Source organism: Erinaceus europaeus, chromosome 1 (genome assembly GCF_950295315.1).
Source record: "Erinaceus europaeus chromosome 1, mEriEur2.1, whole genome shotgun sequence".
Lineage (NCBI taxonomy): Eukaryota > Metazoa > Chordata > Mammalia > Eulipotyphla > Erinaceidae > Erinaceus > Erinaceus europaeus.
The window spans coordinates 79,341,786-79,366,307 of NC_080162.1; the positions used below are offsets into that span (position 1 = coordinate 79,341,786).

At 49.0% G+C, this 24,522-nt stretch overlaps 1 protein-coding gene across 3 annotated transcripts in view; it reads left to right on the plus strand.

The window, feature by feature from the left end:
- Positions 1-1,134: 1,134 nt before the first annotated feature.
- DLGAP4 (DLG associated protein 4) overlaps positions 1,135-24,522 on the plus strand; it is a 234,834-nt gene continuing 211,446 nt past the window's right edge. Inside the window, exon 1 of one of the 3 annotated variants that reach the window (XM_060189385.1) lies at positions 1,135-1,276. The gene's annotated coding sequence lies outside the window, so the exon portion shown is untranslated. The remainder of the gene's footprint in view (positions 1,277-24,522) is intronic. The other 2 variants (XM_060189392.1, XM_060189379.1) reach the window with 2 other exon arrangements.

The window sequence follows — 24,522 nt, forward strand, 5'->3', positions numbered from 1 at the left end:
TAGGTTCTCACAGAACTGTCTCCTTAGAGCTATACCTTCTACCACAGCTGTGAATGCCGAGAGAGAGAGAGAGAGAGAGAGAGAGAGAGAGAGAGAGGGAGAGAGAGAGAGGTGCTCCACACTAGGGGTGGTGAGGAGACTGTTGGAACTGTTAGAAAGTGTGGTCAGCTGGGGGATGCAACTCATTGCTCTGGGCCTTGATGGAGTCTGTGGGGGCGAAGGTGTTTAGAGGGCATCCCAGGCACAGAGAAAAGCAAAGAAACACGGGCACCAGGGTTTCTAAGGGGTGGGGATGTGGGCAGAGTGGGTTCGTGGTGGATGAGGCTGGAAGATGGTTGCATGAGCCTTGGATGACCCCCTTTAACGCGGCTCTTGACTCAGTGGACATTCAGCGGGCTTTCTTGGGAATAACTGTGTAGAGCGCCTTCATTTGACACTGAATGCCAGGCGCTGAAAAGGAGCTTAATTACATCCGTCATCTCTTTGATTCTTCAACCCGACTTGGGATGTTGTATTAGCGTTGTCCTCTCTTTACAGGTGGAGAAACCTGTCATCACAGAACCCAAGGAGAGGCAGGATGGGTACTCCTTAGATCCAGGGTTTGGGTTTAACCCCTGTGCTGCCACAGGCGAGAAGGCACTTGAGAGAGGGCTCTGCGGGAAACAGGTCACCAGGAGGGGGCACACGTTCCTACAGTCAAGGGCTCCAAGTTCGAATCCCAGGGATCCCATGATATGCGCGGCCTCAGTGTCCCTACCAGGGGCAGGAGACCATCGGCTTAGACCGGCCCGAGGCGTGGTTCCCGCGCTGTGTGACCTTGTGCCAATCGCCTGCACTCTCTGGGCGCCCGCGCAAGGATCTCTAAGCGCCCTTCCGGCTCGCAGCGCCGCGTCGCGGGCTACGGAGACCCTCCCCTTCCCCGCGCGCTGCGGGGGCGTGGGCGGGGGTGGGCACTGGTACCCGCGCCCCCAGCCGCCCCCCGCCCGGCCCACAGACCGGATCCGCGCCTGGTTTTGGGCGCAGCCGCGCGGCCCCCTCCCCCGCGCGCGTCTCCCCGCCCCCCGCCCCCTCCCCGCGCTCTCCCGGTGCCGGGGCCGCGCGGCTCCTCCTCCCGCAGCCGCATCTGGGGCGCCGCGCCGGCCGGAGGAGAAGCATGGGGCGCCCGCGGGCCGGGGCCGGGGCCTAGGCGGGCGACCTGCGCGGAGCGGGCGGCGCAGGCGGAGGCAGAGCTGGTCCGAGGCGGCGAGGCTGCGAGGCGGCGAGGCGCCAGACGCAGGTGAGGGTACAGGGGTGGCGCGCCGCGGCTCCGACCCCCTTCCCCGGGCTGGGGCGCCGGGTCCCCGACAAGCACCCCCTGACCGGTTGTCCAGCCCGACAGACCTCCCCACACCGAGGGGCGGTGCTGGCGTAACGCAGCCCCCTCCCCCAGCCATCTGTGTCTGAGGGGCGGCTCTGCGTGCCGGGAAGCCCCCTTTCGTGGAGAGACCCCACTCTCGACCTCCCCGGACCCTCACACCTGGAGGCGGCGGCATCGGAGCCCGGAACCGCTAGTCCAGTACCGGACCCCCGTTCCGGCTCTCTTCGCACGGACTCCGGTTATCACGGGGCTGTCACAGCTGGGGAACCCCTCCTCAGGCCCGATGCTCCATCCGCAAGGCGGCTGGGGGCGAGGCAGAACCTCCCCTACCGGCCCCCCCCTCCCCCCGGCCCGGGCTACGGAGGGGGCCGGCTCAGCCCCGCGGCCCGGGCACCCCTCCGTTCAATCTCGCTGCTCCATCCCACCTCCGGAGCCCCGAGAGCCTGCGCAGCCCGCGCCCCGCTTCCCGAAGGTCCTCAGGACCCGGCATCTGGGGAGGGGGCGGGGGCTACCGCACTCCCCTGGCGCTGCAGAGCTCCCCCTCCCTGTTTGCATACCCGGGAGGTGCGGGGCGACCCGGGCACCTGGGCCCGGGGGTGCTCACATGGCTACAGGAGGCCCCCACGTGCGGCGCCCCGCGATGAAGAGGCTTCACTCGCATACAGCGGCTGTGGCAGGTGGACCAGGTGGTTGAGAGACCAGCTGGGTCCAGATGTGCCCGGCCTGCTGGGAGGGGACATGTGTTACCTGGGCATGTGATGGCCTCTGTCTTGTTTCAAGCGAACCTGCTGCCTGACCCCCCTCCATCCTTCCATCCCCTTGTTTCTCCATCCCTCTCTTTTCTCCAGCCTTTCTCCACGCTGCCTGTGCTGTTGAGCGGTTGCCAGCGGCTGTTGATGCTGTGGGGGAATGAAATGGAGGAAGGTTGTGGGCTGGTGAGGGCCAGTTGTGGGGGAAAAGATGTGAGGGGGTGGAGGAGCTTCTCTGTGGATGGGAGGCTTTAATCTAGAAGGGCAGAGCTAATGGGTCCAGGGTTCCTGCACCTCCACCTGCCCACCTGCCTGGAAGTGGAAATGACAGAGGGGGAAGGGGCTACAGTCCCCAGCCCCAAAGGAGCCAGGCCTGGCCTGCCTCCATCCTCCTTGTAGTGCCCCTCCCAGCCCACTTCCCCCACGGCTTGGCTCCCTCTGCCTCTATACTTTCACGTGTGGGAGGGGGCTGTGCTTTCTGTCCAGCTAGAGACGATAGAACGAGGTCATGAAGGACTGTTTCAGAGTGTGGTTGTTGGAGGAACCCAGTTTCTGCCCCACTGAGGTGTCTGTGGGCTGCGTGGTCCCAGGGTCCTGAGGGTCCTGAGCCAGCCTCCTGTGGGCAGCAGGGCTGGGTGGTGCCGAAGTATAGTGTGGCCAATTGGAGGCTGGAGTGTTGAGAGCCACCACCAGACCCTGGAGCCTGAGTATTGGCAGCCAGTTAGTGGCAGACCTCAAGTGTGCTTCCAGCAGCTTCTGGAGAAGCTGGCAAAGCACGTGGGGCAGGTGTGTGTGTGTGTGTGTGTGTGTGTGTGTGTGTGTGTGTATCCATCCTGTGGCAGGGCTTCTGGATCCTCCTGCAGCGAAGAGACAGAGAAGCTCAACTTCTGTAAGTGTGTGGGGTTCACACACCTTTCCTGAATTCATCCATTAGAATACTGGCTACACCTTTGAGAGGCACTGGCTACATGGGATAGCCTGATGTGGTCCCATAACCAAGAAGTCCCTGCCTTGTAAGGGGAGACAGTCTGTAGGGTGCTGGGCTTGGAGCATAGGAACCAGACCAAACAGTATGATGTACAGCATGCCTGGTGTCTGAATTATGTGGGAACCAAGGGAGCATCTGCTGGTGCCAACCTTGAGATGGAGCTACAGGCTTGAGGGGTGTGCCCTGAGTACAAGACTGCCTGGCAGCTGAGTTGGTGTTTTTGAAGGGAGGTCATGTGGTACTTGGGTGTTGAGGATAGATTGTGTACTTTGGAGCTTTCAGAAGATTCCGTGATGTCCTGGATGTACTAGGGAGACCCACTGGCATCTTGCTAAGTTTTCATGTGGTACATGGGCCACTGGAAGCACAAAAGCTGGTATTTGTACATGATGGAGAGGTTCTGAGGAACAGTGATGGTCACTCTATGTGACAGGGAGCCAGCCGGTAGTCTCCACCCTCCCCTACAGCTGTCATCGATAGACTTATTATTTAAAAAAAAGAAGTTAAAAAAAAACTGACCAGGGTGCATGCAAACATTTCTGCTTAAACATTCTAAAAAGTGAATAAAAATATTGAAGACAGAGTTTTCTTTTTAAATTTTTTAAAATTTAATTTCCCTCTTGTTGCCCTTGTTGTCTTTTATTGTTGTTGTAGTTATTATTATTGTTGTTGATGTCATCATTGTTGGATAGGACAGAGAGAAATGGAGAGAGGAGGGGAAGACAGAGAGGGGGAGAGAAAGACAGACATTGCAGACCTGCTTCACCGCCTGTGAAGTGACTCCCCTGCAGGTGGGGAGCTGGGGGCTCGAACTGGGATCCCCATGCTGGTCCTTGCGCTTTGCGCCACGTGCGCTTAACCCACTGTGCCACTGCCTGGCTCCCACTTTTTAATTTTTTTATTATCTTTATTTTTATTTACTGGATAGAAACAGCCAGAAATCAAGAGAGGGAAGGGGGTGATAGAGAGGGAAAGACAGAGAGACACTGGCAACACTGCTTCACCACTTGCAAAGCATTTCCCTTGCAGGTGGGGCCTGGGGACTTGAACCTGGGCCCTTGTGCACTGTAACACGTGCACTCAACCAGGTGCACCACCACCTCGCCCGCAGTTTCGGCCCGCAGAGTTGTGTGTGTGTGTGTGTGTGTGTGTGTGTGTGTGTGTGCGCGCGCGCGCATAATAGGTATTTAGTAGATGCCCACAGATTCCAGGATGAAGCCACCCTCCTCTCTCCACTGGCCACATCTTTCATCTCTTCCCCTCTCTCTTTGACTCTGGTCTCTCTAACCTGTTTTCAGTCCTGTTCCCTTCAACTTGAGGTTCTTTATACTTGCTATTGTCATTGACTTAACATTGGTCCCCTCTTTCCTTCTTTATGCCAGGTTTCAGCTTAAGTGACACCCCTTCCAAAGGAAGCCTTTCCTGATGTCCAGATCAGGTTGTGTCGCTGTTGTTACTTTCACAGTTCCTTGAGACTCTGCCTTCACCACCCAATCACTATGCCTCTATTTTTCTTTTTTTCTGGATGTCTTTTGATGTAGGAGGTTTGGCCTGGGCCAAAGTCACACCTACTTCTTCATGCTGTTCCTTTGGCTCATCCTGGACCCTCAGACCATTTATTTTGGCTGAATGAATGAGCATGATTTGGGTCATTCTGAATCTAGAAGGTGTGGTAGAAGCCTTGGGTAGTCCCAGTTGTTAATGGGACCATACTTGTGGTTTTCTGGCCTTCAGCTGGTTCTGCAGTCCCACAGGCTTTGACCTGGCCCTGGGAGGGTTATAGGCTCATGGTCTTTAGAATCCTAGCATGTCAGTGGAATCCCAGAGGCTATTCAGGACCTATTCAGGGGTAAAAGCAAACAAACTAACAACCATGATGGGGGGGTCATGCTTGGGTGTTATACTGCATCTCTCTGGTTGGATATTCATTTCTACAAGAGTTCACAGCATCACCTGTTTGCTGATTCACCCCTTCTTTCACTGGGTCACAGCCTACTTACCTCTCCATTTCCTGGTCCTTGATTCCTTTGGGGCAACAGTGCTTCCTGAGACCTGCCCAGTATCCAGCCTGTACCAGGCATGGGGATGGAGAAACTAACCCTTGGAGGCCTGGTCTGTAGAGTGTAGTCATTCTGCCAAGCCTTTTCCCATGATGGAGGTTCCTGCTATACCAGTACTGGGGGAGGGGGACATGAGTTTGGTCCTGTGGGAAGTATTTTCTGGAGGACAGGCACAGGACTGAAGTAGTTTTCAGAGGACTGGAGGGATTTGGATAGATAGGAAAGGGTGGGGAAGGACACTGTTGGCCAAGAAAACCACATGGATAAAGAGAAGGAGGCAGCCAAGTTCTGGTAGACTTGAATACAGTGGGGGTCACTTGACCTTGTAGGAGTAGGTGACCATTCCCAGTGTGGCACTGGGAGGCCAGTCATGGAGTTGGGTAGTATGCTCATAGTAGTTGGTGCCTAGTCTACAGGAACCCTGTTGCTATCTTGCTGTGCAGCCTTTGCGGAGGCATACCCCTTTCTGAGCTCCTTTGATAAAGTGAAGATTTGGACTCAGTGATCTCAGCATTCCAGTTGGCTCTACCAAGCGTACCACTACTGAACTCCAGCATTCTAGTCTGGACTCTATGATCCTGACAGCCCAGGAAGGAAGTCCTCAAGCCCTTCTCTCTTTTTCTCTCTCTCTTTGGGGGGTTGGGGTGGGGTGAGATGTGGCAGGCATACAGGACCTGTTTTGCTCTAGTGGCTTTGAAGAACAAAAATGTTAGCACCTTCGTGTCAACAGTATACTCATGAGACTTAGCAGTTTCTCCTTATGGATGAGTCTGTTGGTTAAAGAAGTTCAGGGATAAACTCCATTGAAAGGCAGCACTCTTATCTAAACTCTCACTACACTGTTTTTTGGGAAAAACAGCTGCTGAGGAGAGATCTCCTATGTATAGTACTGAAGATACCCCAATGCCACACACACACACACACACACACACACACACACACTTAATGAGATCAGATTCTTTTCTAGTGGGGCACCCTTTAAGATCCACAGAATTAGATTTTCTTTTTATCGTAGCCTATGGGGGGTGGGTGGGCAGGAAGTCCCTATTCTGCTCCTACACCTGCCCTCCCTCAGTGCCTCCTTGTGGTTGTCCTGGGTCAGGGCTGAAGATTTCAGTGTATATGTAACAGTCTATATTTTGCCAGTCACATCCTCAGCATCTTCCAGGCTAGGAACAAAAGAAATGTCTCCATTTGACAGATGAGGAAACTGAAGCTCAGAGCAGTTAGGTGGCTGCCCAAGATGACTCTGAGGGTGAGGGTGAGACCACAGTCTAGAAGTCCCTTGTCACTGGGCCCTGGGGATTCACACATACAGGGACCTTTTCTTGCTCACTGATCACAGGTGATTGCCTGAGCCGAGGAGCAGGGCCTGATCCCTCTGTGCTTCCTCTATGCTGGGTTTTGCAATGCTGCCTCCTTCTGCCAAGCTGTCTAGCGTGGCCTTTTCAAAAACCCAAAATGAATGGAAGCAAATTTTGTTTGGAGAATTTTGCTACTCCTTTCACCAGGGCTGGTTGCAAAACCAGGCTTGGAGATCCTTGCTGGTGTTGATGATAATAATAACAACATCGTCATTGGCTTGTATCCATATACTCAACAAGATGTGCCATTGGCCATCTCCTGGGAGCCAGGCACAGTGCTGGGCCTGCTACCTAGGAAGCACCTAGTTTAAGCACCAAAAAATCTGGCTTCTCTTTCAGTGTCATCACACCCAGCCATTGTCCACATCTGATGGATGAGGAAGCTGGTCCAGAGCTAGCTTTAGTTAGTCATTCAAAGCCCCTCAGCTGGTGAAGTGATGGTGACTGGATTTGAGTCCAAGTTGGTTAGAGTCTGGTGTTCACTTGTATTCTGGAGACTGTGAAGTTTCTGTTTTTCGAAAAGAAGCAATGGCAGGGAGTGGATGGCAGGCATCAGGCCCCATCTAATGTATAGGAATCAAACCAAGCAGGTCCAGTTCCTGGCTTGGAGAGCCTGCACTCACACACTGAAAGTGTAGCCTGGCCTGAGAGCCATCTGGGGGGGGAGGGGTGCTGGGTGTGAGTGGCCCCTCTCAGCAGCCTGCCTTCTGGGCCCCCCCGCACCCCTATGGAGTACATGGGTGTCAGTAAGCAGAGCATGCCCCCTCCCCCTAGACCCTTTACTCTCTACCAACACACAACTCTGGTGAGTGTGCATTGTCCGGCTACCTGGTTGTGTGTGTGTATGTGTGTGTGTGTGTGTGTGTGTGTGAGAGAGAGAGAGAGAGATAGAGAGAGAGAGGGAGGAGTATCCACAATCAACAGAGCAGAGGGAAAAAAATACTTGGCTCATGAAACCATTAAATGAAGAGCAGACCCCTTGTCCCACCTGCCCAGAACAGCACCCCACCCAGGACCCGGACAATGGGGTGCATATGCTCCTGAAAATGCTGGAAGCAGAGAGAGGATGTAGATTTTGTTCTTCTGTGTCAGAAGGCCAGCACAGGTACTCCATCTCCTGTAGTTTGCTTCAAAAGTGGCTAAAGTGGGGGCCGGGTGGTAGCACAGTGGGTTAAGCTCACATGGCTCAAGGATCCCAGCTCAGCCCCTGACTCCATGCCTGCAGGGGGGTCACTTCACAAGTGGTGAAGCAGGTCTGCAGGTGTCTATCTTTCTCTCACCTTCTCTGTCTCCCCTCCTCTCTCCTTTTCTCTCTTATCCAACAATAATAACAACAACAAGGGCAACAAAAATGGGAATAGTGGCCTCTAGGAGCAGTGGATTTGTAGTGCAGGCACTGAGCCCCAGCAATAACCCTGGAGGCAAGAAAAAAAAGTGGCTAAAGTGACATTTGGTGTGTGAGGGATCATCTTTACAATACAGAGTGTGGGCGGGTATGGTTTTTGATAGCTTGGAATTGGGGCAGGCATTCAGGGGGTATAAATGGAATATGAAGCTACAGAGTGAGTGCCTGTTGTGTACTCAACTGCTGTGCTAGGCCCCAGATGGGGGCTCAGAACCACTGACAGATGAGGTACTTGTGACTGTGCAGGCAAATTGGGGGTCTCTGTTCCTAGATGCTTGGGCTGGGAATGGAAACTTAGCCTCTGGGCTCAGGTATTTCTCTGCAGTGGTAGAGAGGAGGTCCTGAAGACTCGACTTTGCAGCTGCCAGGAGATGAGCTGGGTTGAGAGTGGTGAGCTAGGGAGTTGGATGGTGGCGCACCTGGTAGAGCACACATGTTATCATGTGTAAGGACTGGGTTCAAGTCTACAGTCCCCACCTACAGGGGAGAACTTCACTAGTGGTTGAGCAGTGCTTCCTTTTACTTCCTACCTCTCTGTTTCTCTCTCTATCTCTGTTAAGGAGAGAGAGAGAGAGACAGAGGAAGGGGGAAAATGACCACAGGGAATAGCAGAGTTATCTTGCAGGCAACGATCCCCAGTGATAACCCTGGTGGTAAACAAAACTAAATAGAAGAGTGGTGAGCCATCTTGCTGCTGAATGCCCTCTCAGGGTTCCATGATCTCCATCTATTTGTTGAAATTCTGGGATTTGAACTGCAAAGCTCTCTCCCAGCCCAGCCCTCCATGTTCCATGGTGTGTGTGTGTGTGTGTGTGTGTGTGTGTCTTCACTGTCCTCACCTCTGACCCTTTATGTAGCTTCTCACCTCCCTCTGCCCCCCCCCCCCAGCCTTTGCCAGAGGGAGGGAATTTTTCCTTCCACCCACTGTGGGCTGACTGCGCGCAGTGACGCAGCAACCTAGGACTCTGGAGCACAGCTTGGAAACGGGGATCCGGGCTTGCTAAAGACAGGGAAAAAAGGTTCTTCCCACCACCCCCAGCTGCCTGCTTGCCTCTCTCCTCCCTCCTTCTTTCCCCTGGCTGCTGCCAAGCCCTGGTACCTCCTAGGCTCTGCCAGATCCACTTCAGGGGTGGGAGGTATGGGCTGGAGGCTCTGCTAAACAGGCCCCAGGCTCAGGGTTCTTTTCTGGGTACCGTGTGCTGTGAGGTGCTGGACTTTCTGAGACTGATTTAGCAGCCTGATAATGACTGATGACTCTGAGGGGGGTTACCTATAACTAGGGTTGCTTCTAGTTGGACTTGGCCTGCTGTAGGGGAACAGGGGTATAGTCCAAAGATACTGGATTGCAGAGAGCTTCAGAGGCCTCTGCCACCTGTGTGCTCTGGGTGTGAGGGGAATGAGATGCTGTGACCTTTCCTATTCATTTTCTGAGAAAATTGAGTTCTGCTGCTGCGGAGGCCACACAGTGAGCCTGGCATCCAGGTGAGAAGGCAGCCCTAGGCAAGAGGCCAGCTGTGTGGCCTTCCTGTATCTGTGTTCCTCTCTGTGCAGTGAGAGATAGGGAGGAAGGTTGGGGCTGTCCCACCTATCTCTGAGTCCCCCACTTGGCACTGCTGGATTCTCTGAGTTTCCTCACTGGCCTCCACCAGCTCTGCCCTCCATGAGAGGTGTGACAACAGTCAGGGAGGTGTCAGCATCCTAAACCTCTCCTCCGGGAAGCCTGCCACCGTTGGGCTATGATAGATTCCTGGAGGACTAGGTGTGTGCAACAGCCTTCTAGGGACAGTGTGGGTGGTGACAGAGGCTGGGTGATTTTGGGTCACCGAGGGACCTTGGCTATTCACCAGGCTAGGCCCATTCTGTCTGTGCATCTCACCATTGTGTCTCACTCACTGGGGATGCTGGAAGGTGCATGCATTGACACAGAGGTATAGGGGTGTGTGTGTGTGTGTGTGTGTGTGTGTGTGTGTGTGTGTTCACTAAGTCCAGATCTTTTGTATTTCGTCAGACCCTCTTAACATACACTGGGAGGTAGTTATAGATCATCCATCTGGATTTACCTTCTCTACCTCTCTTTCTTCTAAGTATGCTCTCAGCAAATATATATTAAAAGCATATACACCAAACTCTGTTCCTGGAGCATATACTGAGCATATATCAATGAACTGAGCTCCAAGTCCTTGTCCTTTGGAAGGCCAGCAGTAATGTCAGCTTCCTGGCCCAATGAACACTCACATCAGTGACAGGTTGTGCTACCATGAGAACTAAAAGGATATCTCACTTAGTCTGGAAGACTGGAGAGGGCTGCCCCATGGAAGTATCCTGCAGCTGAGTGACAAGGGCCACCAGCTGGGTAGAGCAGCTGGTGCAAAACCCCTGAGGTAAGGGCAACATGGAAAGAGTGAGACAGAGCTTGGTGTGAGGAGGTACCAGGATATGTTGGGCCACCACAGAGTGAACTCCGGACATATGAGGCTCAACCAGTTTTCTGGGCAGGGCTGGCAATTGGCTGGATGTGGCTTGGCTTAGCTCTGAGGGGCTGGGGAGAAGAGGGTACAGCCAGTGGAGCCCTTGATGTCACTGATTTCAACTCAAGACTTGCCTTGTTCTGCAACAAGTCAGCAGGAAGTTAGGTCTCCTCTTCCCAGCCTCTTTGCCTTCCCTACCTTAGAATGCCTTCCATGGAAAGAAACGAAGGGTGTGTGTGTATGTGAGGGTGTGGGGAGGGAGGTCACAGAAGGTTCTGGAGTAGGGAAGACCTACCATGCTCTCCTGGCTGGCCATGCCCCAGGCCTTCCCAGCACTGGCATGGAGTGCTGGCCACCTGCCCACCTGCCTACCTGCCAGGGTTGAGCCCAGTGGTGATAGGCCTCTGCTGATCCAGTATGTCCCCACCCCCTGCCATCACTCCATGGGGCAGGAGCCAGGATAGTGCACAGCCTACAGGGATGGCGGTGGGTCAGCAGAGGCCTATCAGCACTGGGCTCAACCCTGGCAGGTGGCTTTCAGAAACCATTTGCTAAGTGAGGTCTCATAGGTCAGCAGTGAGGCAGCTTGAACTGGGATTCAGCCACAGAGCAGAAGTTGGAGTTCTCTACCACACATTCCTTTCTCAAGCATCTTTTGACTACAGCCTTCATGGCTCTGACCAGATTGACTGGTCCCCTCCCAGGTCTCTTGCCCCTACAACCCTCCACCCATAGACAAAGGAGTTGGTACAGAAACCTTAGCCAGCCCCTTACAGCCTGCTGATCCCTGAGTCATCAGTGCTTCTGTTGCCCACACCCTCCTGCTCCCATCTCACTCTCACCTGCAGCTCAGTCAAGTGGCCCGAGACTCCTAGAGCATTTAGTGTAACCTCTGCACTTACTGTTCCCTCTGCCTGGAAACCCTTGCGAAGAGCACGCTGACTCCTTCGTCATTGACTGCTCAGCTCAGGCCTCGTTCCCCATAGACCTGGCCTCTTCCTCCACAAGATCACCCTGCCCAGACTTAAGGCCTGGCTAGTGTGGGGTCTGCATATGTGTCTGCCTTTCCCAGCAGGAGGAGGCCCCTCTGGTCAGGGGCCAGGCTGGAATCCCTTGGTGCCCCCAGCAGTACCCAGCTTGGCTCCTGGCTCACAATGAGTCCCCAGTTGATGAGTGTAAGCCTGGGGGCCACAGAACAGCCTTTACCTCTCCCTCGCCTCTTCCTCTCCTACAGAGACAGGATTACATAGTAGATGCCTCAATCAAGAGCCAGGCCCATGCATCTCATTGTTGCCCCCCCCCCCATGTCTGCTAGCCTCAGGAGCAGATATAGTGGCTGTGTGAGCCTATTGAGGTGCCAGGGGGTGCCTAAGGGCTAGTTGCCTTGACCAGTATCTAGCTTGTGAACATACCAGGACTAATTTTGCCAAACTGAGGAGAAAATCTCTATCCAGGAAAGGATTTCTCATTTTTTATGCCCCTAATTTTGGGGCCTATTTACTACTACAGATTAGTCCACATGAGAGAGAATAAATATCTGGGCTGTGCCAGAGATTATTCTAAGCACTGAGGATAATAATACTCAACCCCAAAGGGCTGTTGTGTTTAATGAAAAGTGATAGTGCAAGCCTTTAGCTTTTTGCTGGCACACAGTAGGCTCTGTGGATTTGCTGAGTTATTTCAGATCTTTGCTCGTATCTGTAAACAGTCATAGGAAGCAGGCACATGGAGAAGGCTACAGTTGGGGGAGCACCCCTGGAATGAGACGGGTCACTAGAGAAGAAAAATCCTTCTTGCCTGCCCCCTGGGAGCACACCTGCCCCTGTGCTTTCTGGGACCAGTTTTCACTTGCTTTTGCCCTCACCTGCTGTTAATTATCTGTTGTTGAATAAACCAGTTACCACCCCCACCCCCACACACACTTAGAGGCTTAAACAGTATTAAATGTTTATTGTCTCTCTCACAATCTCCTGGGCCACTTTAAGGGAATCCAGTTTAGACTCCTCATCCAGAAGTTGACAGCAAGCCCCTGTGACTCTGTGTAAGAGAATCCCCACATAGGTGGGGAGCTGAGAAATGAGGAGGGAGAATGACAATCCTAAGTCACCCATCTAGCAGCTTGTGGAGGTGGGTTTGAGCCCTGACTGACAGTCCTGGGACCCAGGCTCTCAGTCACCAGTTATCCTGCCCAGGGTGAGAGAAGTGAGGCTCTGAAGGAGGCTTCTGGTTGTTTCTCTGTGTCCAGTTGTAGTGAATACATTTTCTTTTCTTCTTTTTTAAATATATATATATATATATATTTAAATTTTTTCTTTTTTAAATTTTTTATTTATTTTCCTTTTCGTTGCCCTTGTTGTTTTTTTATTGTTGTTGTAGTTATTATTGTTGTTGTTATTGATGTCATCGTCATTGTCAGACAGGACAGAGAGAAGTGGAGAGAGGAGGGGAAGACAGAGAGGGGGAGAGAAAGATAGACACCTGCAGACCTGCTTCACCGCCTGTGAAGGAACTCCCCTGCAGGTGGGGAGCCTACACTACGAATCCACTACTCTTGGAGGCCATTCCCCCCCGCCCCATTTTGTTGCCCTTCTTGCACTTGTAGTTATTGTTGTTGTCATAGCTGTTGTTGTTGTTAGATAGGGATTCTTAAGCTGGTGCACATGTTATACTGTGCAAGGACCCAGGATTGAGTCCCTGGTCCCCACCTGCAGGGGAAAGCTTCACAAGTGGTGAAGCAGGGCTGCAGGTGTTTGTCTCTCTCCCTCTCTGTTTCTCCCTACCCTCTCAATTTCTGGCTGTCTCTATCTAATAAATAAAAACAATAAAAATATTTTTTTTAAAAAAGGAATTGCCTTTCTTTTGACTTTTGTCGCAATAGGGGGCTGGGTGAAGGAGAAAGAGCCTGAACTCTGGATTGTCGTTGTCATAGCTGTTGTTGTTGTTGGATAGGACAGAGAGAAATCGAGAGAGGACAGGAAGACAGAGAGGGTGAGAGAAAGACAGACACCTGCAGACCTGCTTCACTGCTTGTGAAGTGACCCACCCTGCAGCTCAAACTGGGATCCCTAATGCTAGTCCTTGCATTTCAGACCATGTGTGTTTAACCCGTTGCACTACCGCCCAGCCCCCTTGTTTTTGTTTTTAAGTAAACCAGATGCAGAAAGAGTGAAGAAAGATCACAACTCTGAAGCTTCCTTCATTGCCATGGGGGCCAGACTCGAACCTGGGTTGCACACATGGCAAAGCAGCAAGTGAGATATCCTCCCAAGACCCCCCTTCACATCCTTTTCCAGGTCCTTCTCTGTGTCCCCCTCCATGAAGTCTGCCTTTGCTTTCCCTCCCCTAAGTCTTCCTTCTGTGTCCCCTCCCCCAGACCTACCTCTCCTGACCTGGTTTGTGTGTGACCCAAATTCACAGAGCAGGTTTGGGGGAGATGTCAGGCCCTGGGGGCCCTGCTAGGAAAGCCCTCCCAGGCCTACCTGGATCCTGTGCCTTGGGGAGTTCCCTCTACTGGGGCTGGTCCCCCATTAGTAGGTGCTCCGCCAGGTTCTCTGAGCACTGCAGTCTCTCTCCTTGCACATGCTGCACTGGGGAGCAGATATATTTAGACAAAATGCTTCTGTGTAGATTTGTGTCCACTGAGTTTGATGAGGAGGCTGGATTTTGACAGCTACACCTGGTACTTGGATGCTAGACTGTGTGGGGGCGTGTGAGGTGGCTGCTGACTGAAGGAGGTGCTCATCCCTATCCCCTCTGCTGACTTGCTGTTTGTGCTGATGCTGTGCACCTTCCATCCATCCCCAGGGGCCACACTTCTCTGATGCCCCCAAGTCACAGCCAAACTAAATGACTTGTTCCCTGCCCTCCACCTCACCTGCCACTCAGCCTTAGAGCACTTTCTCCCTTGTAGAGTCAGTCATCAAATGTGGAGATATGGAGATGAGGGCCTTGAAGTGATCATGCCACCATCCTGGGGAGGGACCACAGGTGGCTAAGACAATGTGAAGATACCTATTATGAAAGCAGGAAGCCCGAGGACAAGGGAGACCTAAGCTGGAGCAATGATCAGGAGCTTTCTTGGAGGATGGAGAGATCTGAGCTGAGGTTGGGTGGGATTGAGCCAATCTCTGGAGGCAGAGCAGGCACTCCTGGCCAGGGGAGCAGCGTGTGCACAGCCTGGGATTTGAGCGAGGAACTGCTCTGCTTGTGGGAGAGCAGAGCACAGGAAGGCGGGCAGGGGACGGGGGAACGCTGAGCTAGGGTTGCTAGGCTGAGTGTCTCGACCCCCAGTTCCCTCCTGCTCTGGACACTGGGAGCTTTGGGAGTGTTGCCAGGGGGTAGCGCTGGGTCTGGAGTGAGCTTGTCAGGGATGGTCAGCAGTGTTGTCCATCGCCTACTGGGCTGGCTGCAGCTCCTATGGCAGATGTGCTGTGCTGGCCGGGTGGGAATCAGAAATAGCTCACACGTGCTCAGTGCCAAGTGAAGCAGCTCCCCCCCCAGCCCCCCACCTCCCACCCCCTTGGTGTGTTTCATCTGCACAGAGTCAAGGATGGCTCTATGCCTGGGAGCTGGGTGACCTTCTCCCTCAGTTTATTAATACACCGCCCACTTGGGGCTGCAGGCAGAGCTGAGAGAGTGGGTGTGGGGGTGGGACGTGTGGCAGACAGGGGTCTCCCAGACAAGAGAAAAGCTGAGGGTTTGGAAAATGATACCCAATCACCAGAACAGTATCCAGCCACATAAAGCCAGGTGTAAAAATACCCTGCAGTCCACCTTGTGGTGACCATCACTAACACACACAGTGATGCCAGCCTCCTGTTGACTTTCCAAGTCGATCTGCCTAGGTTGAGGGAATCATTCATTTATTCATCCATTCCCAAGTGTTTATTGACTGTCCACACCATTCCAGCCCCTGTGGGGGGCAGAGAGGCATGGCTATGAGTAAAATAGATATTTTCTTGTTCTCAGGCAACTCCAGTTAAAAGCAGCAAAGACAGTGGCGAGGCCAACAGGGAAGGGTCATATGAGTTATGGACACGAATGAGAGATCCTAGCCCAGGCTGCAGGTGAGGCAGGCTTCTAAGAGGAGGTGTCACTTGTGCTAAGACCTACAAGAAGCTGCCTTAGCAAAGAGGAGCTAGTAGGGGATCATTCCTGACAGAGAGAATGGCCAGTGTGCAAACCCTGTGATGTGAGGGTGTCTTATACTTTTTAATTCTATTGTTTTATTTTAGATAAAGATGGAAGTAAATTGAAAGGGGAGAAGGAGATAGAGAGGGAAAGAGGGGATCAGGCAGTAGCACGCTTGGCTGAGCACACATATAGTGTGCAAGGACCTGGGTTCAAGGCCCCAGGCCCCACCTGCGGGGGAGAGCTTCACAGACAATGCTGCAGGAGTCTCTCCTTCTCTCTCCATCTCCCTTTTCCATCTTGATTTCTGTCTCTGTCCAGTGAATAATAAATAAAATATTTTTTAAAAAGAGAAAGAGGAGAGAAAAGCACACACCCACAACCTGTTTCACTGCTTGTGAAGCTTCCCCTTGTAGGTATGGACCTGGGGGGGTGGATAGGACTCGAACCCACGTCTTTACACACTGTAATATGCTAGCACTGATTGGCCCCTGAGGGGGCAGTGTTTTCAGGGAAGAGGAAGGAAGATGATGAGGCTGGAGTGTTCAGATGAAAGAGGGGATGAGGTACAGCTTTGGGAGGGTGGGGGTGCCAGGGACCACGGTGCCTGAGGCTTCTTGGGGCTCTGTTTGGGGTTGTAGTTGGGATTTACATACAAGCATAGTCTTTGATGCCATCAGGCTTGGGTTCAAGTCCATATCCGCCACTTATCTTGACTTAAAACAGATTAGCTTAACTTTTCTATGCCTTGGTGTTTTCATCTATAAAGTAGGCCAGTCATAAGATTGTCATGAGGTTGAAATGTTGTAATAAAGTGCTTAAAACAGTATTTAACATACAGCAAGTATTCATAAATAGTAGCTCATGTGATCATCTGTAGAGAAAGTAGCATTAATAGGATCATATTAGTCGTGTTCATTTTTGTTTGTTCTGAGTCCAATGTAGAATATCAAACCTTTTTTCTTTTTTTCCCTGCAACCAGGATTATCACTGCGGCTCCATACCTATACAATCGTAGCACTCCCAGTGGACTCTTTCACAAAAATAGTAGTAGAAGGTGAAGAACTGGGCTTGTCAGGCCCCAGGTCCTCATCTGCAAGGGGAAACTTCAAGAGCAATGACGCAGTGCTGCAGGTGTTTCCCTTTCTTTCTCCCCCTTCAATTTCTCTCTGTCCTATCAAATAAAATGATTAAAGTCTTTTTTAATTGGGACTGGTAGATAACATTCTGATAGACATTATTGACACATGTGTAGATTATTTTCAGTTATTGATGTATGGATAGTACTTCCTTTAGCTTTCTTACACATGTTTCTTGGGGGAACTTACGAAGCCATTTCCATTGGGTATTTTCCCAGGAGCAGAGTAGCACCATCACAGGGGATGAATTGCTCAGCTTTAGTAGAAACAGAGTGGTCGTACTAATTTACAGCATTCCTGCTAGCAGAATCTGAGCATTCCAGTTACACCTTGTCCTCACCCACAGGTTGACTGCATGTCTTTTCTAATAGCTGTGTGGAATTCCACTGCACTGTCAGACCACCTTAGACCAGTTCCAGAATGATGAACATTCAGATTATTGTCTACATTTATATTAATTTTTTTACTGAGAGAAAGAGAAAAAGATAGAACAGAGCACCATTCTGACATTTCATGCATTGCTGGGAACTGAACCTAGGACCTCACATAGTCAATGTTTATATCCTACCACTGAGCCAATTCCCCGGCCTCTAGTTTAAAAAAATATTTTAGACAAAGAACTAAAGCAAAAAAAAATAATAACTAAAATGAAACAGAATACAAATTCTATTTATTTCCAGAGTACTTAGCTCTGGCTTATGGGTAGTGTTGGGGATTGATTCTGGGATCTGGGAGCCTCAGGCATGAAAGTCTTTTACATAACCATTATGCTATCTTTCCAACCCTAAAACTTAAAAATAAAGAATGAAAAATGGCAGCTTGGAAGGTAGTGCCATGGTAAAACGTTAGACTCTCAAGCATGAGGTTCAGAGTTTGAGCCCTGGTATCACATGTACCAGAATGATGTTATGGTTCTCTCTCTCTCTCTTTCATAAATAAATAAATAAATAAATAAATAAATAAATCTCTCATAAATAAGTAAATAAATAAATCTTTAAAAAATAGAAATAAAGTGATACAGAGGCTGGGATGAGAATCAGTGGATGAGATTCTAGGTTCAATCCCTGGCACCTCATGGGTGCATGAGGAAAACTAATTCTATGGATGATGGAACCGTGCTTTGCTGTCTCTCTCAACCCTCCCCTACCCACACTTCCACCCTGTGCTTAAAAACATACAGTAAAGGTTGAGTGAGAGGGAGAGTCAGTGGCATTGCACATGAGTGAGGCTCTGAGTTCGTCCTCCAGCATCACATTAAAAGAATAAAAAAAGGGGGGTGCCATGTGGTAGCGCAGTGGGTTAAGCGCACATGGCGTGAAGCACATGGACTGGTATTAGGAATCCGGTTTAAGCACCCACTCCCCACCTGCAGGGGGATCACTTCACAAACAGTGACCTTTCTCTCACCCCTCTTTCTTCCCCTCCTCTCTCAATTTCTCCCTGCCCTATCCAACAGCAACAGCAATAACAACAATAGCAATAACAGTAATCATAACAAGGGCAACAAAATGGAAAAAGTAGCCTCCAGGGGCAGTGGATTTGTAGTGCAGGCACTGACCCCAGTAATAACCCTGGAGGCAAAAAGAAGGGGGGGTTGGGCAGTAGCGCATCAGGCTAAGCGCAGGTAGCGCAAAGCGCAAGGATGGGCTTAAAGATCCTGGTTCGTGGGAGTTAGGCAGTAGCGCAGCGGGTTAAGCACAGGTGGTGCAAAGCAAGGACCGGTGTAAGGATCCTGGTTCAAGTCCCCGGCTCCCCACCTGCAGGGGAGTTGCTTCACAAGCAGTGAAGCAGGTCTGCAGGTGTCTATCTTTCTCTCCCCCCTCTCTGTCTTCCCTTCCTCTCTCCATTTCTCTCTGTCCTATACAACAACGACATCAATAATAACTACAACAATAAAACAACAAGGGCAACAAAAGGGAATAAATAAACAATTTTAAAAAGAAGAAAAAAAAAGATCCTGGTTCAAGCCCCCGGCTCCCCACCTGTAGGGAGGTCGCTTCACAAGAGGTAAAGCAGGTCTGCAGGTGTCTATCTTTCTCTCCCCCTCTCTGTCTACCCCTCCTCTCTCCATTTCTTTCTGTTCTGTCCAACAACAATGACAGCAATGACAACAGTAATAATAACAACAACAGCAATAAACAACAAAACGGAAAAAATAGCCTCCAGGAGCAGTGGATTTGTAGTGCAGGCACCGAGCCCCAGCAATAACCCTGGATGCATTAAAAATAAAAAAAGGAAGGAAGGAAAGCAGCCAAAATATTCAAGATATTCTTCAGTAGGTGAATAAACAAACACACTGTGGCACATCTATTTAAGGACTATTACTCAGGGATAAAAAGGAATGAGAGGGACTGTGCTGTGGCACATCAGCAGAGTGCACATACCCAGGTGTGATGACCTGGGTTCAAGACGTGGGTTCAGAGCAGTGCTCTGGAAAAAAAAAAAAAAAGGAAGCTACTAATAGTGATAGCAGCCCAGAGGATTAGGTGTTGGACCCTCAAGTGTGAGGTCCCAAGTTTGATTCCTGGCATTACGTGTGCCAGAATGATGCTGTGACTAGTTCTCTCTCTCTCTCTCTCTCCTCCCCTATCCCTCTTCCTCCCACTCTCTCCCTCTCTCTCTTAAGTCATGAGGAGGAATTAGTGAGTTAGTGACAATAAAGCTGAGATTCCCCGCCCCAAGTTCAGAGGTACCTTGAGCTCTGATTGTTTACCCTACAGAAGGGAAGCTTCACAATTGGTGAAGCAATGTTGCAGGTGTCTCTCCTTCTCTCTGTTTCTCCCTCTCTCTTCCTCTATCAGAACAAGCAAATTAAAAGGAAATGAAAGAAAGTAAAGAATGAGCTTTCAAACTACAAAAAGACACAGGGACCGAGTGGTGACGCAGTCGGTTGAGTGCATGTTATAGTGCACAAGGGCCCATGGTCAAGCCCCTACCCCCCCCCCCCAGCTGTAGGGGAGGAAGTTTCACAAGTGGTAAAGCAGTGCTGTGGGTGTCTCTTTTCCTCTCCTCCCCTATCTCCTCATTCCCTCTCAGTTTCTTTCTGTTTCTATCCAATAAATAAATGAATGAATGAAAAAATAAATAAAAGCTAAAATAAAAAGTGACAGGATTTTAAAACACAATCATCAAGTGAAAGAAGCCAGTCTGAAAAGGTTGTATACTCTATGGTTCCAACTATATGACATTTTGAAAAAGTAAAGAACTCTAAATACAGTAGAAAGATCAGTGGTTGCTAAGGATGTGGGGAGAGGAAGAGAAACAGGAGGTGGAATATAAAAGGTTTGCAGGGGGGAGTCGGGCAGTAGCGCAGCGGGTTAAGCACACATGGCAAAGCACAAGGACTGGCGTAAGGATCCCAGTTCAAGCCCCTGCCTCCCCACCTGCAGGGGAGTAGCTTCACAAGTGGTGAAGCAGGTCTGCAAGTGTCTTTCTCTCCCTCTCTCTGTCTTCCTGTCCTCTCTCCATTTCTCTCTGTCCTATCTAACAACGACGACACCACCACCAACAATAATAACTACAACAACAATAAAAAACAAGGGCAACAAAAGGGAAAATAAATAAATAAAAAAAGATTTGCAGGGTATTGAAATTCCTCTATAGGATTCCAAAATAGTGGCTACTGAATTCCACATGGATTATAGATTTGTAAAAACAGTCTCTGTGAGCTGTACAGTATAGAGAATGAATCCTGATGTGAACTCTGGACTTTGGTTAGTGCTCATTTATCATTATCAGTCAGGTATAACAAAGGCAGTGCATTTTTTAAGCATTTAAAAAATATTTATTTATTCCTTTTTGTTGCCCTTGTTGTTTTATTGTTGTAGCTATTGATGTCATCGTTGTTGGATAGGACAGAGAGAAATGGAGAGAGGGGCAGAGAAAGACAGACACTTGCAGACCTGCTTCACTGCCTGTGAAGCAACTCCCCTGCAGGTGGGGAGCCAGGGGCTCAAACTGGGATTCTTATGCTGGTCCTTGTACTTTGCGTCACGTGCGCTTAACCTGCTGAGCTACAGCCAGACTCCCTAAAGGCAGTGTATTAATGTGAAATGTTAATGAGGGACTGTGCAAGGTAGGAGAAGGGATATATGAGAGCTCTAACTTGCTGCTCAGTTTTCCTATAAACTAAAGTCACTGTGTAAATAGTGCCTGCTAACTTAAAAGTAAAAATTTAAATATAAAAGATGGCAAGAATGAACAGCAGACACAAAACCCACTAGAGGTGTCTGCTGAACTGATGGAAATAGTTCTACTACTCATTCTCTGAGGGCATCTTTCTTTTTCATGATGAGTATGACACTTGAGGAACACATTCATGTTTCACTTCTTATTCACTCCTTCCCTACATTCTTTTTTTCCTTTTTGTGGACCTGGGCTACATGTACGCATGATTTTGCTACTCTAGGCTGCTGTTTCAAGGGGTGGGGGTGGGAGGGTAGGTGGGTACTGGAGCACTGGAGCTTCCTCCAGTTCCATAGCACCTCCCATGTAGTGCCAGGGATCTAACCTGGCCTTTAGACATGGCACTCACCCTACTTGGTCAGCTATCTCTCTGCTTACTCCTTGCTCATTCGTTAAGTGGATGTACATCCCTATAATACTTAAAAGTCTAAACATAATGTTTCGTGGTTTCTTAAAGAGGGAAAGTGGTTTAAATTCTGGCGATGGAATAGGAGCCATTTTATATTTGGGAGGGGGAAAATGGAGATTGATGAAATGATGGAGTTGTAGGAATCTCACATTATGGGCACTATATTTAGGGGAAGTGATTTAGAATCATAGCATCTTGCTTACATCTCAGAATCTCAGTACAGTTATCTTTAAATGACAGAATGAGGTGTGTTTACATTCTGGAAATAAATTATTATGGATCTCTGAACAGATGAGACTTAACTTTTCAAGACTAAAAGAATGTTAGAAGCTCTAAGTTGAAAGAACCAAAGTATTCTAATTTAATCTTTTTCCAAGTGTAATATTGATTTATTCTCCTTTTTATTTTATTTTTTATTGCCACCAATATTATGGATGGGGCTCTGTGCCTGCGCAGTAAATCCACCCTTCCTAGTAGCCATCCCCCCTTCTTCCTTTTTTTTTTTTTATTCTCTATCCTTCTTTTATTTGATAGGACAAAGAGTGATTTAGAGAGAAAGAGGAGATAGAGAGGGAGAGATAGACACTGCTTCAGCATTCATAAAACACCCCACCTTTTCCAAACAAGTGGAGACCAGGGTCTTCAACCTGGGTTGTTGCACATGATATATGTGCAACATATATATATATATATATGTTGCACATATATCATATATGTGATATATGTGCTCAATCAGGTGTGCCACCATCTGGGACCAGTTTATTCTCCTTTCACAAATATCTTTTAATAAAATACAGTTGACATACAATCCAGTACACATATCTGAATTATTCAAATTGATATGTTTGACAAATCTTACACCAATGAAACCACCACGACAGCAAGAAAATGAGTATATTCATCACTAGCAAAGGTTTCCTTCTGGACCACAGTTACCCATCCTTTTTTATACTTCTCCATCCCTTTCCCAGATCTCTTCTACTTTTGCCCCTTGGCATCCCCAGGATAATATTAACTCTATTTTCTAAAATTTGACACTAATGAATTGATATATACTTTTAATTTGATGACTTCTTTCACTCAGCATAGTTATTTGGAGATTCATCCCTACTGATGTTTGTGTCCATAGTAATCCATTTTTATTGCTTACTAGTATTCTATTGCACGACGATACCATCATTTATTTATTCATTTGCTTGTTAATTTTGGGGGGAAGTTTCCAGTTTGAGGTTACTACAAATTAATCCATGGGTATTTTTGTAGAGGTCTTTGTATTAGCCTATTTCCTTTTTCTTAAGTAAATAACTAGGAGAGGGATGATTAGACAATACAATTAATGTATGTTTAACTTTTTAAAATATTTATTTACTCATGAGAAAGATAGGAGAGAAAGAACCAGGCATTACTCTGGTACATGGGCTGCTGGGGATCAAACTTAGGACCTCATGGTTGAGAATCCAATGCTTTTTCCACTGCGCCACCTCCCGGACCACATATGTTTAACTTTAAAAAAATATATATATTTATTTACTTATTCCCTTTTGTTGCCCTTGTTGTCTTATTGTTGTAGTTATTATTGTTGTTGTTATTGATGTTGTTCTTGGATAGGACAGAGAGAAATGGAGAGAGGAGGGGAAGACAGAGGGGGAGAGAAAGACACCTGCAAACCTGCTTCACAGCCTGTGAAGTGATGACCCTGCAGGTGGGGAGCTGGGACTCGAACCGGTATCCTTACGCCACCGGTTCTTGTGCTTTGCGCCACCTGCGCTTAGCTGGCTGTGCTACCACCCGACTCCCATGTTTAACTTGTAAGAAACTACCAAAGGGTTTCCCATACTGGGTGTACCATTTTAAATTCTCACCATCAGTATAGAGCTTGATGGTATGACATCTGAGAAATTTCCCCTTACCTAAGATTGCATGGGTTTAGTCTGTGTTTTCTTTTTGAAGTGTAATAGTTTTTAGGCTTCATATTTAGAACTATGATTCATTCAGAGTTAAATTTTATAGAGTGTGAAATATGAATAAAATTTTCCATTTTTTCAGAGCTGGGGACTCACAGTGTACAATATCACCACTTGTCATTCAGATAAAGAGAGGAAGGGGGGTAGAAGAAATACCACAGTACCAGAGCTTCTTCCCCTAGTACCTTGAGACCTCCCATGTGAGGTTTGAACCTGGGCTGCATATATGGCAAGGTACACATCCCATCTAGTGAACTAGCTCTTTGGCTCCTTAAACTCTCCCTTTCTGTTTCTATCAGTTTGTTCTAACACCACTTGTTGAAAAACAACAACAAACAAAAACCAAAGTCTTCTGACTCTACTGTGTACTCATTTATCAAAACTTAGTTGTCCATGTATATGTGTATTTCTGAACGCCCTTCTGTTCTGATGATCTATTTGTCTGCCTGTATAGTAGCATAACACTTTTGAAATCAGGTCCTCTATCTTTGCTTATCTTTTTCAAAGTTGTTTTGGCAATTGCAGGTCCTTTGCACTTTCACATTTAGAATTTTAGATTTGACTTACTGATTCCTGCAAAAATTCCTGATGAGATTTTAATTGAGATTGGTTTGAATATGTAGATCAGTTGCAGAGAGTGAATCTCTTTACAATATTGACTCTTCCAAATGGTGCAAGGAATCTCTCTCAGATTATTTAGATTTTTGAAAACTTATTTCAGGGGCCTTGCAGTGGCACACCTGGTTGAGCACACATGTGCAGGGACTTGGGTTCAATTCCCTAGGTCCACACCTGTAGGTGGGAAGCTTCCCAAGCAGTGATACAAGGCTGCAGATGTCTCTTTTTCTCTCCCCCTCTTTCTCCCTTACCCTCTCACATTTCTTTCTGTCCTATAAGTTAAAAAAAAAAAAAAAAAAAAAAAAAAAAAAGGAGGGAGTCGGGCGGTGGCGCAGTGGGTTAAGCGCACGTGGCGCAAAGCACAAGGACCGGCGTAAGGATCCCGGTTCAAGCCCCCGGCTCCCCACCTGCAGGGGAGTCGCTTCACGGGCGGTGAAGCAGGTCTGCAGGTGTCTATCTTTCTCTCCCCTCTCTCTCTGTCTTCCCCTCCTCTCTCCATTTCTCTCTGTCCTATCCAACAACAAAGCAACGTCAACAATGGCAATAATAACCGCAACGAGGCTGCAACAACAAGGGCAACAAAAGCGGGAAAAATGGCCTCCAGGAGCGGTGGATTCATGGTGCAGGCACCGAGCCCAGCAATAACCCTGGAGGAGAAAAAAAAAAAAAGAGAGGGAAAGAAATAA